We start from the raw sequence: 17552 nt of genomic DNA on the forward strand, positions 1-17552 counted from the left end.
ATGTTGCAATACCATTCCTCACACGTGTTAAGGGGGATTAAACTTTGGATTAGGGCTGTCATAATGTGTCGGACACGACACGATAAGACACGACACGAAAAAACACGAACACCTGTAGAGCTATACACGAACACGACACGATAACTAATCGTGTCATTTTTTCCAAACACGAACACGAACCTGTTTAGAAACGGGTTAACATGTTAAGACCTGTTTAGAGACCTGCTTAAGGACATGCTACATAATACACGTGTAGTTGAACAAAATTTGGCAAAACAAGCATAAAAGTCTAGAATGATACATAATCCATGACACATTTGAAACAAAAATTCACAAATCCAAAAGCAAATCTTAACATTTATTAAAGCAAGTACGAGTTCAAACGGATCTTCTTAACCACATCTTCAATTTCAAATCTTCACACAAAAATTTTCCAAAATTTTAAACCTGAAAACAACAATTTACAACAGCTTTCAGTGAAATAAAAGTTGTAGCATGCACATTATAATGTTTAGGAAACTAAAAATGTATAAAAATTTAGAAACAATGGATTTGGTACCTTAGAATTGTTTACCGAGTTTGAAGCATCTGATTCACTATTAATATCAAGCGCCATTATATTTTCAGTGAGCTCATCTAACTTAACTTGATTAGAACCTACAAACAAACATATAATATTGAAAAGAAAAACTATGTAAAAAACTCAATAAAAAAAGTAAGGAAATGGACATTACAATAATCTACATATAACCAATCTTTTGTTTTAACAAGAGCCTCAACGGTATCTTTACCAAGTGCACTTCGATGTTGATCAAGTACTCTTCCGCTAGCACTAAAGGTAGACTCTGATGCAATTGTAGATACCGGAATGGTCAAAAATTCTCTAGCCATCCTTTCAAGTGTGGGATATCTAAACTCATTGGCTTTCCAAAACGCCAACACATCTAGTTCTGTGTTCCTTTTAATTCTAGGCTCATCCAAATACAATTGCATTTCTGACTTTTTGTTAGTTGCAAAGTCTGTACTTTGAAACTGATCAAAACCCTGTAAATGAATAATTAAAAATTACTAAATTAGTAAGTCAATCATCTAATAACAATATAAAATAATAATAAATACAAGCATATAAAATACCATAAGTATTGTTCCAACACCGTGCGAACATTTGTCTCTTGTATCATCAACTACATTGCTCGCATTTGAACTACTTGCGTTATCCGAAGATGGAGATGAACCATTATCAGCATTTAACATGGCATATTCATTAAACGTAGAATGCACAAACTGATCAACAATTTCATATTCAGCGCTTTCGGCTCCATAAATTACTCCATAACTCCAATCAATGAAATGTAATTTGAATCTAGGATCTAACACCACTGCCATGGCTAATGTAAGACTAAAATTAGACCAGTATTTCTGAAACTTCGCCATCATCAACTCAGCCATTTTTTTTCATGTACTCATCCTTTGAACTCAAATTTTTATGCAGTATAAAATAAGCAACATAAATGTGTGGATAGTATAAATTGGCGGTAGGATATTTAGTACCCGAAAAAACATTAGTCACCTCATGAAAAACTGCAAGAAAACTACATATCTTTTGAATGGTGTCCCACTCTAATCTACTTGGACAACTCTTATGATTAGAATCACTAATTTCTAAATGGCAAAAAGCACGTCGGTAATAAATGGCACTATCGAGCATTAAAAAGGTAGAATTCCATCTAGTAGGAACGTCTTGCCTTAACCCCTTTTTCGAACTTAAAGAAAGCAACTTAACACACTCCAAAAACTTTTCTTTCCTTCCTTGTGATCCTTTCACATACTTGATGCTCTCTCTAACTTTGTAGACACATTCATCAATTTTCTTAAGCCCATCTTGCACAATTAAGTTCAGAATATGTGCACAACACCTCAAATGAAAAAATCTACCATTTGAAACAAGTGGCGACTTTGTATTCAATTATTCTCTTAAAAGCCCAACAAATGTGTCATTAGAAGATGCATTATCTAAAGTCACACAAAGTTTTTTTTTTCTATGCCCCATTATACTAGAATTGAAAACACCTTTTCACATAAAGCAACACCGGTATGAGGCGGTGACATGAAAGAAAATGATAATACTCTCTTTTGCAAAACCCATTGTTTATCAATAAAATGCACTGTAATTTCCAAATACCCATCCGTAGCAATAGAAGTCCATAAATCTGAAGTTAGACATAACATTCCAGGTGCCTCTAAAAGCATTTTTCTAACCTTATCCTTTTCTCTAGTAAAAGAGTTCAATAAATCAGATCTAGCAGTATTCCTAGAAGGGACATTCACGTTGGGTTGCAAGTATGCAAACAAATCTCTAAAGCCTTTATACTCTACAAATGATAAAGGCAATTCATGCATAACAATAGCAGCTATAAGCATGTCACGAAACTTATTATTATCATAACTAGAAGACCTTAATTTCATGTCACTATTAAAAAGCATTTGACCAACATCTTGATAGTTACTACCAATGCAACTAGTTAGGTGTCGTTTAAGATTACCTGTACTTTGAGTACTAACATATAACAAAACATGGCTGCACTTTGTGCACTTGCATTGAATCTTTCCACCTATTGGTTTCTTGTGAAGTTTAATAAAATAATTCCAAACTATAGATGTACCCTTTCGTTGTCTTTTTTCCGCTGTTTTTTTTATCACCAGCATCATTGTCATATTCTATGTCCACAAACTCAACCTCATCATCTTTCATGTTCATATTCTTTGAGTTATCACTTTCTAAGTCAACTTTTTTACCATTGGAATCCATCTACAGTAAAGGAAAAATAAATAAGATTACAACTTTAATACAATTATAAGGTATAAACCATCACAAAAGAAAAACCTAAATGCTACATGATTGATATAAAACACTAATATATAAGTTATGACATCCCAACTCTTATATCACCACCCAATCACCCATAAATTGAATCACCATAATCACCCATCCTCTAATTAACATTATTATTTATGTTATATTGTCACCCAATATTATTAAAAACTAGAAACATACCTTGAAACAAATGAGATGGATTATGAGAATTGAGATGGAAAAGTGATTTGTAAACGACGGCCAGTGAAGTCTAAATAATATATATTGATTATTGATATTAATTAGGTCTAGGGCATAGGCAGTATAACTACGCGGGATTTGAAAATTGAAACTGAAGATCTTATCTATATATAGATATTATAATTTAAATTAAAAATATTAACACGTTATTAACGTGTACTAACAGGTTAACAGGTGTTTTATCTGTTAAGACACGAATTTAAACAAGTCTTAAACAGGTTGACATGTTAAAGACACGAAACCTGTTATGCTCAAACCCAAACCTGTTAAGACCCGTGTCGTGTCGTGTCGTGTTAGCAGGTTCGTGTCAGAAATTGACAGCCCTACTTTAGATTGTTTAAGTCCTTAGCGAACGTTAAAAGAGTGAATGGTGAGTATTAAAGCTTGGTTGCTTAGGTATTAAGCGTTAGTATTTATGAGAACTAGATAATGGGCATTAGTTAGTCGATAACGTATGTGGAGTTATCGAGTGGCCTTATGGCCTAACACCACACATAAAAACCCATGAACCATCATTGTTAAACATTTTATTTAATGAAAAACATATTGACAAAATAAATTATTACCGTTGTACAATAACATTTTGTTTTAGAGGGTTTTTAAGATTGCTTATTTAACTTCAAAAGCGTTTTTTTGTCAAAAGTGTTTATTGACTTATAACTTTTACAAAATACGTTTTTAAAAAATGTTGTGATTTGACCTCAGAAGTTATGAAAAGACTTAACTTGAAGGCCGTTTTGCCTCATAAGAATACTTCATACTTGTTACAACAATATCCGCCAAAAGTAGTCGTTCAGGATCTACATTCAGGGGTGGCTCGTGGGACAGCGAAAACAAGTTAGGGCTTTAGGCCTGTACTCAGTTAAGGCCTCCAAATTCAAAAAAAATATTATATATAGATATATTATAATGAGTATAGTAAAATCATACTAATATATTGGTGTGGTGGTAGGCTTGGTTGTTACTAAAGTATATATTATGATTTCAAAACTTGTAATAATTGTTTTTTTTTTCTTAACAATTATTATAAAAAGCCCACAATCTTGTTTCAATTTAGGCTCCCACATTCGTTATGCCGGCTCTTTCTACATCTTCATTAAAATGATGTTGGCACACATGCCAATAATTGAAGCTCGTTACATTGTTGTACACCTAGACCATTTGTGAGTTTGTAAAACCTATAAACATCATTACAACATTGAGGCTTATATACAACTCTCTAATACTGTTAACGAGTTCATTTATTTCAATTCTCAAGATGAGAAAAACGTCGTTTTGTTAAGCCCATTTACCTCATCAAAGAACACTACATATAACAGGATTTATTACATCAATATACTACTTGATCATGATATATCATATATGAACAAATGAGTGGTTGATCATGGTATAGAGCATGTGAGAAAACTGTTTACCTTTAAATGTAGTGACAAATCTGGATAAGGCAGATGCATGTGATTTGATTGTTAGTATTATAATTTATGATTTTTCTTTTTTTTTTTGGGGATAGAAAAATCGATAAACGAAAAAACCACATACGTGGAGAGTGAAGCACATGGAGGAGCCACTCATGTCAACATGTGATCCATTCATTGTGTTGATCCACAATAACTCTTTTTTCATAGTATTATTTCTAATCTCGTTAAATAAGTTAGAGATTTTAGTTTATCCACTGCAAACGTGAAACTTAATGTAATTTATATATTTTTATTTTACAAAAATGTTAATAGTTAAAATAGACGAGAATTAAACGTAATATATACGTCGTCTCGAGACTTCAATAGATAGAATCTTAGGCGGTTTTCATATAGTCTCAAACAGTGTTGTAGTAATCGTAGTCACTAGTTGGCCGGTGGGATGAGAATTAGCGATTAATCTTAATTAATCGAAGCATAGTCGAGATTTTTACAATCATGATAAAACTGGATATTAGGATATATACAGCAAGTAAAGTTAAAAGATGTTTAAAACATTTAAGAAACATATATAATTTAAGAAATTGGTTTTGTTATATAATAATTAACTAGATATAGAAACCCGTGTATTATTACACGGGATAAATTAATGTATAAATTACAATTAATAATTTAATACAAATAAAACAAGATAATTAAGTCTCTTTATATTATGTAAAAAAATGTATTACAAATATAGTTGTTTTATATCATCAAATATATTTGAATTTTAAATCGAGAATGAGTTGATCTACCATCGATATACAACGATGAAGCAATGCCATTGGAAGCATCATTTAAAACAATAAGGCATTTCGATGTGAAAGATGTAGCTAAAGTCTTTCACAAAAATGTTATACATTCCATACCTGGTCATAGACAAAAAAGATACCAGATTTTCCTTTTTGAACAGCTTTCATGCTGTCCTTATAAACACGCTGTTGTTAAACTATCACAATAGTCTTATAATAAATATAAAAAATGAAAAATTTGTCTATGCTTTTTAAGACTGAATATTTGTAAAAAAAGTTTAAATGTTAATGTACTCCACAAACATAAACTATTTTATATATACATTTCAATTTCAAAGAAAATATATTTATGACACATAATTATTATATTAATATCTTTTTATATTAAGTATGTTTAGAAAATATAATTTATGGCATTAGTAATTCAACTAATAGAGATTGACCAATTAATGCAGTATGCTGAATTATAATCAATATTATATTTAGAATCAAGATTTTTTTTCTTTTCCATCAATAGAAGAAAAGTGATTTTAAAGGGAATTTGATGGTAAGAATTAACCATAAAATGACATGTGTTCAGAATTATTTTCTTTTATTAGTATAAGTAGATTTAAGCGTCATATGTGATACTGAATAATATCATTTTACCATTGATCAATCCGTAACATAAAATAATGGACCCCAAGTGATTTGATGCCTATTATAAATAGCAATGAATGGGATTAGCTTTCAGTTGAAGCTTCACACTTTTTTAAAAATGGCCCCTCTCATCCGATAATTCTTCCCAAATAATTTAAAGCCAAGAAAAAGAAATAATAAAAGTTTCTCTACACAAAATTTCAGATGGATTCGAAAAGCCACATCAATATTAGTGTCAAAACAGTCCAATCACCTAGAGCTACTGGTGGCAAAGAGGATGCAGTTGGCGGCGATGGCAGTTGTTCAGTAAATTCCCCAAGGGGGCAGTTGTGTTTATGCTCACCTACGACACATCAAGGATCTTTTAGGTGCAAGTTTCACTGTCAAGAGTCTAAAACTGAGGGATGGTTCGGGAGATCCATGTCCATGCCGCAAGCACGAAACAATAACACGAACAATGCTTCTAACCTCTCTCTTGAGTCTTGATCTTGAAAGAGTCGAATCTACATGCATGTCATGTCATGTTTAGTTTCTTATTTGTGTTTGTTCCTATACTTTGAAACTTCGGTGAATAAATCATGTTATTGACTATATTTACCTTTATTTTTGTTTATCATTAAAGCTTCATAAAATCAAAATAAAGTGGATCTTTTTCATGTTTACAAAATCACAATTTGTACCCCCGCTGTCATTTGTGAATGCTAGAGAACAATTATGCTTACGGCCACGGGCCACCTGGCATGTGAATCTTTAACTTTGTGTCTATTCTTATCGCATGTGTGACCTTATTTCAATTAATTCAGGCTAAATATGATGTCGTATGTGAAGCACCACTTGCGTATCAAATATGAAGCACCGCTGAGTTGGTAGTCTAATAATCCAAATATATTCAAATGAGTTTTAATATCCTTGCTGAGATAAAATGTTTTGTTTCTGTTAGCGTTATTCACATGCTGATCAGTTCTTCATGTAAGTAATAGAAAACATAATAAATATTAAAACTATGAACATGTTACAACATGGAGAGTAGTAATCGCAGCAGAGTATGGATGTAGTTGACATGTTTGTCATCTTGATCGAGTTCCCCTTTAGGATGTATAGTTAATGATGGTGTTAGGGTTCTTGAGAGGAACCCGGTTTTATGAGAGAGGAGACACACAAAATTGTTATGTGTGTGCGATTATGTTATGATGTTAATATTTATATCTCTTTATATACACCCAAGGGGAAACCCTTTATTAGTTAATTATAGGAAATATGGCCCATCAACAATTACCAAACTAATATATAATAAGGTATATTTAATAATTTGATCTATTATAATATAAATGATTATAATGGCCATATATAAATATATATTAATATATATTATTCTTACATTCTCCCACTTGGCCGAGTAATCATTTATTATGAGTATTAGATAAGCCTGATCAGGAGTTAACACTCATTTTAGCTTTAAACTTAAACTGGAGCAGAAAAATACATTCATTGAATTGAACATCAGCTCAAGACCCTCATTAATCATACTGCAGTCCTTATTTAAAACCTAAGTAGTTATGATCAAAATTTTCAAGTAAGCCCTTCAGAACGTTTGATTTGTATATTAATTCGTCCATATGTCATTATGCATCCAGAACATATTAAGAGACGTACAAAATCAAAACTGATGAGGAAATTTAATAGTTAATCATTCATAGTATGATATGCAGTTGTGTATAGTCATCAATAACCCATCATTATTATAAGCGCTTTCATAATATTTATGGGTGAGATTTTTAGTTATCGGATCCTTAAGCATATCATGAATGTATTCGATACGCAAATTTTGATTCCTTAATTCGTTCATAAACGAATAATTAGTTTCATATCGAAATTTAATGCAACACCTCTCGAACTGTTACTGTTTGAGAAAGCATGGTAGCTGATTTTATCACAGTAAGTCTTCAATATATAATATATATGGAGTTAATAAACTTATGAGTCCACTGATAAATTTTCAACAACATTTATTGCTAATTGCATTGTGATTAATCAACATATTATGTCGTTATGACTTAGGTTGTTATCAGTTCATTATGACTCCTCCATGAGATAGATATATCTACTGACATAAGAATATATCCCGAAAATTACATTTTCCTATCTCTGAATATGACAAAGTTTAAAGTAATCTACCGGTTTGAATTCTCACTTCTTCTTTTAAATTATGTTCCTTCATTTCTTTTAAAGATATTTTAATACTCTTTTAAATGCTTCACATTAATCTAGACATATCTTGTGTGTTGCAATTTGAGTAATATCTAAATGAGTATTTATATAAGGCTTCTACTTGATGAAGCATAAGGAAATAATCTATGTGATCCTAATCCTCTAAATTAGAGCAATACTGTTTGTTACATGTGTAAGGAATATCTATGAGATCTATAATATCAAAGTATGTGTGAAAAATGCTTTGACTCATGTAACATATACTTGTAAGAAGAATGTCATATATATAAGGACAAGTTTGTTTTTAGTTGCTCCCACTCATCTTGAGGTAGGTACATTAATGTTGGTGCATGTTTTGTGGCCGTCGCTTGGCGAATAGTTTAGATTGTTTATGTTGTATGCTGTACACCTAGATAGTGGTCCACGCCGAAAGTCATCCATTCGAAAGAGCATTTTCAAATGGATACTCATTCGATCGAACCAGTCTCTGATTCGATCGAATGAGTATGCTATTCGATCGAATAGGACTCATTCGATCGAATGAGTCCTGATCGAATAGCAGTGGGTATAAATACCCAGCTTTCAGGCGTGGTTTGTTAAGGATTTGCGTGCCCGGCGCCCAGGTGATGTCTGGATGAGGGGGGAGGCCATGCTCGACCTCCCCCTGCCATAGATCGTGATTTCAGTGTTTAACAAGCATGTAATCTTTCGTTTTTATCAATGAAATCGTTTGTTTCGTGTTTGTTTCTATCCGTCTTTGGTTATCAAACCTTCCGTCTCGAACCGGCTCGGATCGTCTCGGTCCCGACTGAACCAACAATTGGTATCAGAGCCAGGTTACCGCTAGAAGGGTCTAACAACCGATCTAGCAAGCCGAGCTCTTGATTTTATGCGTTCTGGACGTTAAACTGTTGGTGTGTTCTTCGTGTTCTTCGCGTTTTCTGGGCTGGCGATGAAGGAGTCGAATCTGCCATTCGATCGAATAGGCCTATTCGATTGGCTGATTCGATCGAGTAGGTCTTCCCGCTCAAAAGTGTCACATTCAAACGCCAGTTTTCCCGCCCATTCGATTGACTTCATTCGATCGAATCAGATTGTATTCGATCGAACTGGTTTTCCCGCTCAAAGTGTCAAATTCAAATAGCTGATCGAACCAGTTCTTCATTCGATCGAATCTGTGCTTCATTCGACCGAATGAGCCCTATTCGATCGAACATGTTCCAGACCAAAAAAAAAAAAAAAAGGAGTCTGGAACGCCCGCTTACAGGAAAATTTGCCCAAGCCATTTTTATCAGTCGGGAAGTCTTCTGAAAAAGTTTGGCAAAAATAAATTTTTTTTCGACAAAATTTCCGGGAAATTTTCGGTTAATTTTCGGGTCAGTGATGAAGATTTTTCTGGACATCCTATACAAGTTGATTACAATCCAGAAAAAGTTTGGTGACAGTGAAATTTTCACTGATATTTGCCGGCAAAGTCAGAGCGTTTAAATGTTTAATAGTTAAAGCGGCAAATTGGGGCAATGAACAAAGCACAATCACCTGAAGGAATTATCGTTTACAAGTTTAATGGATAACCCCTTGTTCATTGAGCTTCTACAGTGGTGATTGTTATAAGAACACAGAAGAATAGAGAAAAGTGATTACTGATGAGTTATGATGTTATTGGTTTGGTATGTACACATTGGCTATTGTTTCTTTTTCTCCGCTGTTCAAGGATTGAGCCTGAAAATGTTGGCTACGAGCAACATCTGGGATGCTTCTTTAATAGGGTTCAATCTTGTACCTGAAAATGTTGGCTACGAGCTTCAGATGAGGCTTCTGTAATAGGGTACAAGTATGGTTGAATCTGAAAATGTGGGATACGAGCTTCTGGGTGTTACTTCTGTAATAGGGCACAATCTTTGGCGGATGGGGTTGAAGAAAGGTAGATCATTCAACATGTCAGACCTTGAAATATGAATAACAGTAATCGAGTTAATATGTGGGGTAGTCAGGAGCATCTGACTATTTATGGGCCAACCAAGTTTAATTTATTTTCCGCATTCTGAAGATTCTGCTTTGTGGAGAGAATCTGAGTTTGAGTTATTGTGGGGTAGTCAGGAGCATCTGACTATTTATGGGCCAATCATGTTAAATATTTATTTTCCGCATGTGAGAATTCCGCTTTGTGGAGGGAATTCTGTTGAAGAATGGTGATTCGCAATCACGAAGTTAATGATGTGTCTTTGTCTCCGATGATGAATCTGCATACAAACTAATCTGTTTAGGGGGAGTAGCTGTGGATCGGAAGCCTCTGTCATTTGCCCAATACATTATTAAGTCAGCGGAAGACGATATGAGCTTACACGTCTATATATTGGGATACACGCTAACGCTGAGGGGGAATTTCTATAGTTGGTTGTTTTTAAACAGATTTTTTTGTCTGAAGATGTCAGCAATGGAGATTAAGGAGGATCAAGCAAAAGAGTCAAATGTTCCTCAATCATCTCCAAGTTCAACAATTCTTGTCTGAAGATGTCAGCAATGGAGAACACTTTGCATCATTAACTGAGAGTTCAGTCTAAGGGGGAATCTGCTGCAATGATGGTATTCTACCACGTGATTATCAAGCCAGAGCAGAGATTGACTGAAGATTGCAAGAGGTGTTTACAGCAATTCGCAAGCAACGTCCAAGGGGGAATATGTTGGTGCATGTTTTGTGGCCGTCGCTTGGCGAATAGTTTAGATTGTTTATGTTGTATGCTGTACACCTAGATAGTGGTCCACGCCGAAAGTCATCCATTCGAAAGAGCATTTTCAAATGGATACTCATTCGATCGAACCAGTCTCTGATTCGATCGAATGAGTATGCTATTCGATCGAATAGGACTCATTCGATCGAATGAGTCCTGATCGAATAGCAGTGGGTATAAATACCCAGCTTTCAGGCGTGGTTTGTTAACGATTTGCGTGCCCGGCGCCCAGGTGATGTCCGGATGAGGGGGGAGGCCATGCTCGACCTCCCCCTGCCATAGATCGTGATTTCAGTGTTTAACAAGCATGTAATCTTTCGTTTTTATCAATGAAATCGTTTGTTTCGTGTTTGTTTCTATCCGTCTTTGGTTATCAAACCTTCCGTCTCGAACCGGCTCGGATCGTCTCGGTCCCGACTGAACCAACAATTAATCCACTTGTTTTTGATGAAAATAATTGTATAAAGATTTCATCATATTTTGATGTTTGCACTAACCCATATATGGATTTTATTGACTTATAGACTAAATGTTCTTTGACCTTCAGTTTATAACTTTTAGGTTGTTTTATGAACATAAAAATATGTAAGCCAGTTGCTAGGGAAAGCTGTTTTAATGTTCATGTAATGTAGCTCTTAACTATTATAAGCTACTAGAACAATAATGACACTTAAAGAAATCTTTTATAGTATTGGTAAGAAGATTCTTTGATAATTCGTTTATCCTTGAATGTAACCTTTAACAATCAATCGTGCTTCTTATTGTCTTAACGTTTAATATTGGGATTTAGTTTAGTTATGAACACTCTAAGGTGATTCAACCAAATCTCAAAACGTTATCCTGACTTATGGAGTCAATTATGATTGATGCTAATGCTTTAATTATAAGGGGTAGGATCATTAAACTTTCCAACATCCATTTCAACTTTAGTTAGGGAGGTTACATAATCATCAGTGTTAGTAGGTTTTAAAACCTAGATGGCCTCCTGAGTTGATTATTGGGTAATTTTAAAAGTCTCGGTTTTATGGATTAGCTCTTGGTTAGGTTGCTATCATTTTTAGGATTCTAAGTATATAAGAGTTGGTGTAGTATGGTGTACAAGAGGTGTAATTGGAGTTTAAATATGGAGTAAAATTTAATGACTCTCTTCCCCCTCCTCTTGTACTTCTGACAAGTCATTATAAGGACTTTTATTAGCTCTCACTGACCTTAGAAGCCTTTAGGAAAACTTGCATGCTTAGGTTTAATATTTAAAGACTAATAGATTCTAATAGAAAAACGAGTTAATGATGTAAGTCGTCGTAGTTTCTCATGTGAGGATTATTTCAGTAAGAAATCGGAGTATGCCCACATTTAAGAAACACCGAAACTTTTGTAAGAGTAGTAGTAAATTCCACAGAGATAAGTTTTGATGAAATAGTGTTGTGATGGAGCAGTGTCTTGTACAAGAGGTGTAATTAAGATAATATCAAGTTTTCACTCCTCCACCTCTTGAAAATCTTGTAAGTTATGATTGAGACACTTAAGGCTCCCACTAATATTTCGATATCTCTATGAAAAACTACATGAGAAGTTTCAATGATGTACGTGATGTGGGAATTTTTCATACATACGTTAGACTTAATTTGATTTCCTTTATGTATCATAAGAAACTTAGGGACATATTTAGAAGAAATCATATTAAGTATACATGAATGAATCTCTTTAAGACCATGAATGATAGAAGACAGATTAGATACAAGTAAATAGCCTTTTAAATGATAAAATAATTATGTCTGAATATTCTGTATGAATAAGTTCCACTAATGTAAGTGAAATATAACTTTTGGTGAACCCATACTTATTTTCTACGCCAAACAATGTTTAGGGCATCTAACACAGATTTAAAATCACTGAGAATGAGATTATATGAAAAATCACCCTCATTAACCACGTCATGATTTCTCATGAAATTTGGTTTTAATGGATGAATTTTATATTCTCCTTTGTCTTTTGTTACATTTTTATTTGCATCATAACAAAAGTTGTGAAAATATACAGTATCATCTAGTTGTATTTTATAAATGTTTCAATCCAAATATTGATAACAAATCATATGGGAGTTTAAGGTAATAGTGACTTTATGTTGGTTATGCAAACCTTATAACTGTCATAATGTAGCTTAAGTATTGATACTAAATTCTGATTAATCTTTAAAATATTTAAGGTATCATAAAGCGTAATTTGAAGACAGTTTATCATGGTTCTAATAACCTTAACATTTAAATTTGTCACTAACCCTCATGTTTAATTATTTGTTGACTTTTGGGTAAACATATAGAACTAGACTCAACCAATCATGTGTTAATGAGAATATTAGGTTAGCAGACTTAAATATCATTAATATATAACTATCAATTTTAGCCAGTTGTTCTTTTGAATTATGGATAATCTTGTAATGCCTATGCCTAATCTAATGACATATTTTTGCAATGAGACTTCTCCTTAGAGAACTTAAAGCTGGAAGTAATACTTGTATTTTGTCTATGAAGCTTTGAATGATCCTCTTATAGGTTTTAGTGGTAGTAAGTTGAATAACATCTTATTTTCCAGTACCGGATGCTTCTTTTCTTGAACATATGTTGTTGATCAACACACTCATTTTCCTTTGGTAATTCTGAGTATTATAGTTGATTCTTAAGGCACCAAATTGTACTGTTGAAAATTTGAGTATGCAATGTACTAGAATATTGTACTCAATATCATGTGTGAGCCCTTAATTTTATGGGTCATGATTGTACATTATGATGTATTCAATAATACCATCTAACCTTATAGTTAGAATTTTTAAAGAGTGCATGAATCTTAGGAGTTATTTTAATTAGTCTTAGGAAAAACTAAATCTAGAATAACTCTAGTGATAGCATTTACTTATATAAGTTATTGGTTATCATTATCGTAATAGACATTATGATTGACTCATTCAATTTGTTAGGCTCTAGTTTTCAATGGAATGATTGTTATTAGAAAGAGCAGTATGATAGTCATATCATGTCTTAATGGATAAATAAAGCCGAGAAGAGCTAAATGTTATTTAAACTCTTTATGAGACAAAATTCAATTGTGTTATGAGATTAGAGTGGATGATTTGGATGAGATAGTTATTTATAGAAGAAAATTATAATGAGTAATGTTATGGGATATTAAAATAATACATATTAAAATTTATGATCATTTGATTAATGAAGGATCATTAATGTGAGGATCATTATATTTTATTGAAGATGTGATGTGTATTATTAACATTAAACTAATAGACTATAATTAAAAGTTCTACTTTAACAAAAATAAATCACATTTGGACATAATTAAATTTATTTAAGTATGTGTGAAAAATAATTGTAACACATCACCTTTGGGCAGAAGTGAGACAATTATTATAATTATGCACATGTTAGTTTTGCTGAAAAAAAATGTAACACATCACCTTTGGGCAGAAGTGAGACATTTATATTATGTTAGGCAAAAACTAACAAAAGCTTTCAGTTAGACTTGAATGTTATGGTAAATGTAACTCATCACCTTTGGGCAGAAGTGATACATCAAAAGTTCATTCAAGTTAAGCCTTTATGTTTTGTAAAATTTTATAATATTTAAGTATCTACAATACATTTTAATGAGTTAATAGTAAAAACTTTCTGGGTATAATTAAGGATTTCGAGAAATAATGTTTTCGGGTAAATTATAGTTTTCGGATGACATGGGTTCTTGGTTAATAGGTTTTCGAGTATTATGGGTTTTTTTTGGGTAAAGTAATGAGTTTTCGGAAAATTAGCGTGATTGCGGGAAAAAAATTGGAAAACTATTCCAAAACAAATCCCGTAGAAGGCGATATAATTTAAAATCCGAGAACTCTAAAATCCAAAAATTAATATTATCCTGTTGGAACCCGGTGTATCAATCCAATAACAATAACATATCTCAGATCTGTGTATAATCGATTAATACCTTAAATATAGATCTAGCTCATAATTACGTTTGATTAAGTGTTGTATATGTATATGTATTATTAGGATGAAGATCGAGAGAGAGCGTTTGGACAGGGTTTCGTTAATTAACTCTCAAAACTTAAATTAAACGTAAACAGTGTTCACAATATATAGAAGATAGGTCTGGTTCGCTAACATTCCCTAGCGAACCAGACACTACTTCATGACATACATAAATAACTTAACGAATCACCCCCTGATTTGTTAACATCCCCTAACGAATCAGGAGGGAATAAACTTTAAGTCTTAGTTCGATAAACTACCTTAGCGAACTAGACATTACATATAACGAACTAGAGAATAATTTAAATGTTTATTACATTAAACATAAAACAAATACGTTAAAGATAATTACAAAGACTCAAGACGCAAAACCGTGCACTAACAGACACCCCCTCGTCTTGAGCTCTTTGTCTTTAAGTCACTTGAAACGCTTGGACTGCCAGTCTCTGCAACTATGAATTCCATTTTCATGACAAACACGCACAACGCGCTGGAATTGCATAGCCAGGTCGTAGTCTTCATTGCGCTCGATCAGAATCTGTTTCCTGTGTAGCATGTCATTGTCTGTTTCAGATAAATTAACCAACCACATCGGGTCGATTATCTTGATAAGCTCAGTCTTCAGACCTTTACCAAGTACAATGACGGCCTCGCCAGTACGATTGTCATAGTACCAGCAGTCAAATGAGAGATGCATCTGTTGGGGCATCGTCTTCACAGGTACCCGCTTCATCGTCTTTGGCGGCTTTACCTTCAGAACCAGTTTCCTCTAGCCAGTCCTTGGATCAATCTCGTCAATATGTTTACGTCTCGGGACCTGGGGCTTGATGAACTTGAAGCCATGATTGACCTCAAACAGTAAGTGTTGATGAAACAACTCAGCTGTCTGGTGACCACCACGATTGATGAATGGACGACACGCGAGGGTACGAACATCCCACCGCGGTAATGTCAGAACGCCCATTTAATTATACATACTTTAAGCTTAGAATCATAAAGCCATGAGACAATATCACCATGTACCTTGGAAATACTCTTGAAGGAGGTCACTTGGTTTGCCTTGACCCAAGTTGCAGCTATGTCTTTTCGTTCTTGATCAACATATCTATACGCCTTGATAACCTTACCCGCCGCTTTGTAACTGAACCACTTAGCAATATCAGCATCGGATATGACTTCAAGTGATTTGAATACTGCATCACCTTCCTGTTTACCCTTGGATGCCTTAACCAAATCATCCTCAGCAACTTTAACCGTTTGTTCATCGAATACCGGAGCACCTTGATCAACGTTTGTGTGTTGAAACAGGTCCGGATACTCCTCAGCAGTTACATCTTCCATCTCAACATCCTCATCTTCATAAATAAAATCCGTATTCATTTGAATTGACGGATCATATAATATACCTTCCTCATTCACTACTTCGACATCAGGCTCAGTCTCTAACACAGTCAGTTGTTCGTCATTCAACCCACGCAGTATGGAAATCTGCTCCCGTGTCAGAGACCTATCAACAAACTCACCCACCTCGATCTCATCCCTATTCACCAAACTCTTCACAACTCCCGAACCATCCATAAATATCACAGTGTTGGCTTCAATCATTTCAATTGGCTTAGCGGAAGTTGAATCCTTATACACAACAATCTGTTTATCCAAATCACTGCCACTTGTACCAGTACCGGAAGATGAGCTGTGCGCTTGTTTAGGCTCACCTCCTGCATCATACTCGTCAGGATCTTGATCATCACTTTTGAGTTTCTTTAAGGCATCTTCTTTGCAATTCAGTTGCAAGATTAGATCCTCTTGTTCCTTCATTTTCACCCCCTGAGACTCAACAATCGCACGTAGCGCTTTAGTCTCCTTCTGACAAAATGAGATATAACTCATCATCCGTCTTTGATTCTCCATAAGACGTTCTTGATTCTGACGGTCAGCAGCCATTTGGTTCTCATATAGATGAAGAATATTTAACAGCATCTCTGTTTGGCGGTTTGGTGGCAAGTTGTGCAGAGATGGATGAACTGGTTGAATCGGTCCCTGAGGCCTAGTAATTCTCTGAAAAGAGACATCACTAGGAGGAGGAGGAGGAGGCCTCATGGATGGTGTTGGAGGGACAGTCGACAATGTAGCAGGAGGCCTTGGTATTTCAGATAACGCCATTTGAGGAATTAAACCCAGTCTTTCATGGGACACCAACGTCGTCGTCAATGTGAGCATCGGAGTGCTAGTAGTGGGCGGCAATACCGAGCGTTGAGGCGTTGATTGACGAGGTGGTGGCACACCAATAATTACACCAGCCCCAGCTGACACACGTCGTTTCTTTGATGGCTCTCCAGTTGCCACAACTTTCCCTTTTCTCTTCCGTTCTTGTTGAGCTGCAATGGTGGCAGCTAATGCAGCATTCACTGCATCTTGTTGCTCTTGAAAAGCAGCATCACCAGCTCCACCATCACCATCATTACCATCATCATTCCCATCATCATCATTCCCACCTTCTCCCCCTTCACGCTCGGAATCCGAGTCATCATGGATCCAGAGTTCATCAAGAGGACATACATAATTCGGTTTACTTATATGACCAATCATTCGTTTATCTGCTGGCCTCCCCTTTCTATAAA

General features: G+C 34.5%; 1 pseudogene; it reads right to left on the bottom strand.

The window, feature by feature from the left end:
* Window positions 1-441: 441 nt before the first annotated feature.
* LOC143598089 (zinc finger BED domain-containing protein RICESLEEPER 2-like) lies at window positions 442-17031 on the bottom strand (annotated as a pseudogene).
* Window positions 17032-17552: the final 521 nt, after the last annotated feature.

The sequence above is a fragment of the Bidens hawaiensis genome, unplaced genomic scaffold, assembly GCF_021521415.1.
Source record: "Bidens hawaiensis isolate Kalapana, Puna unplaced genomic scaffold, B.hawaiensis_p1.1 tig00049629_1, whole genome shotgun sequence".
Classification (NCBI taxonomy): domain Eukaryota; kingdom Viridiplantae; phylum Streptophyta; class Magnoliopsida; order Asterales; family Asteraceae; genus Bidens; species Bidens hawaiensis.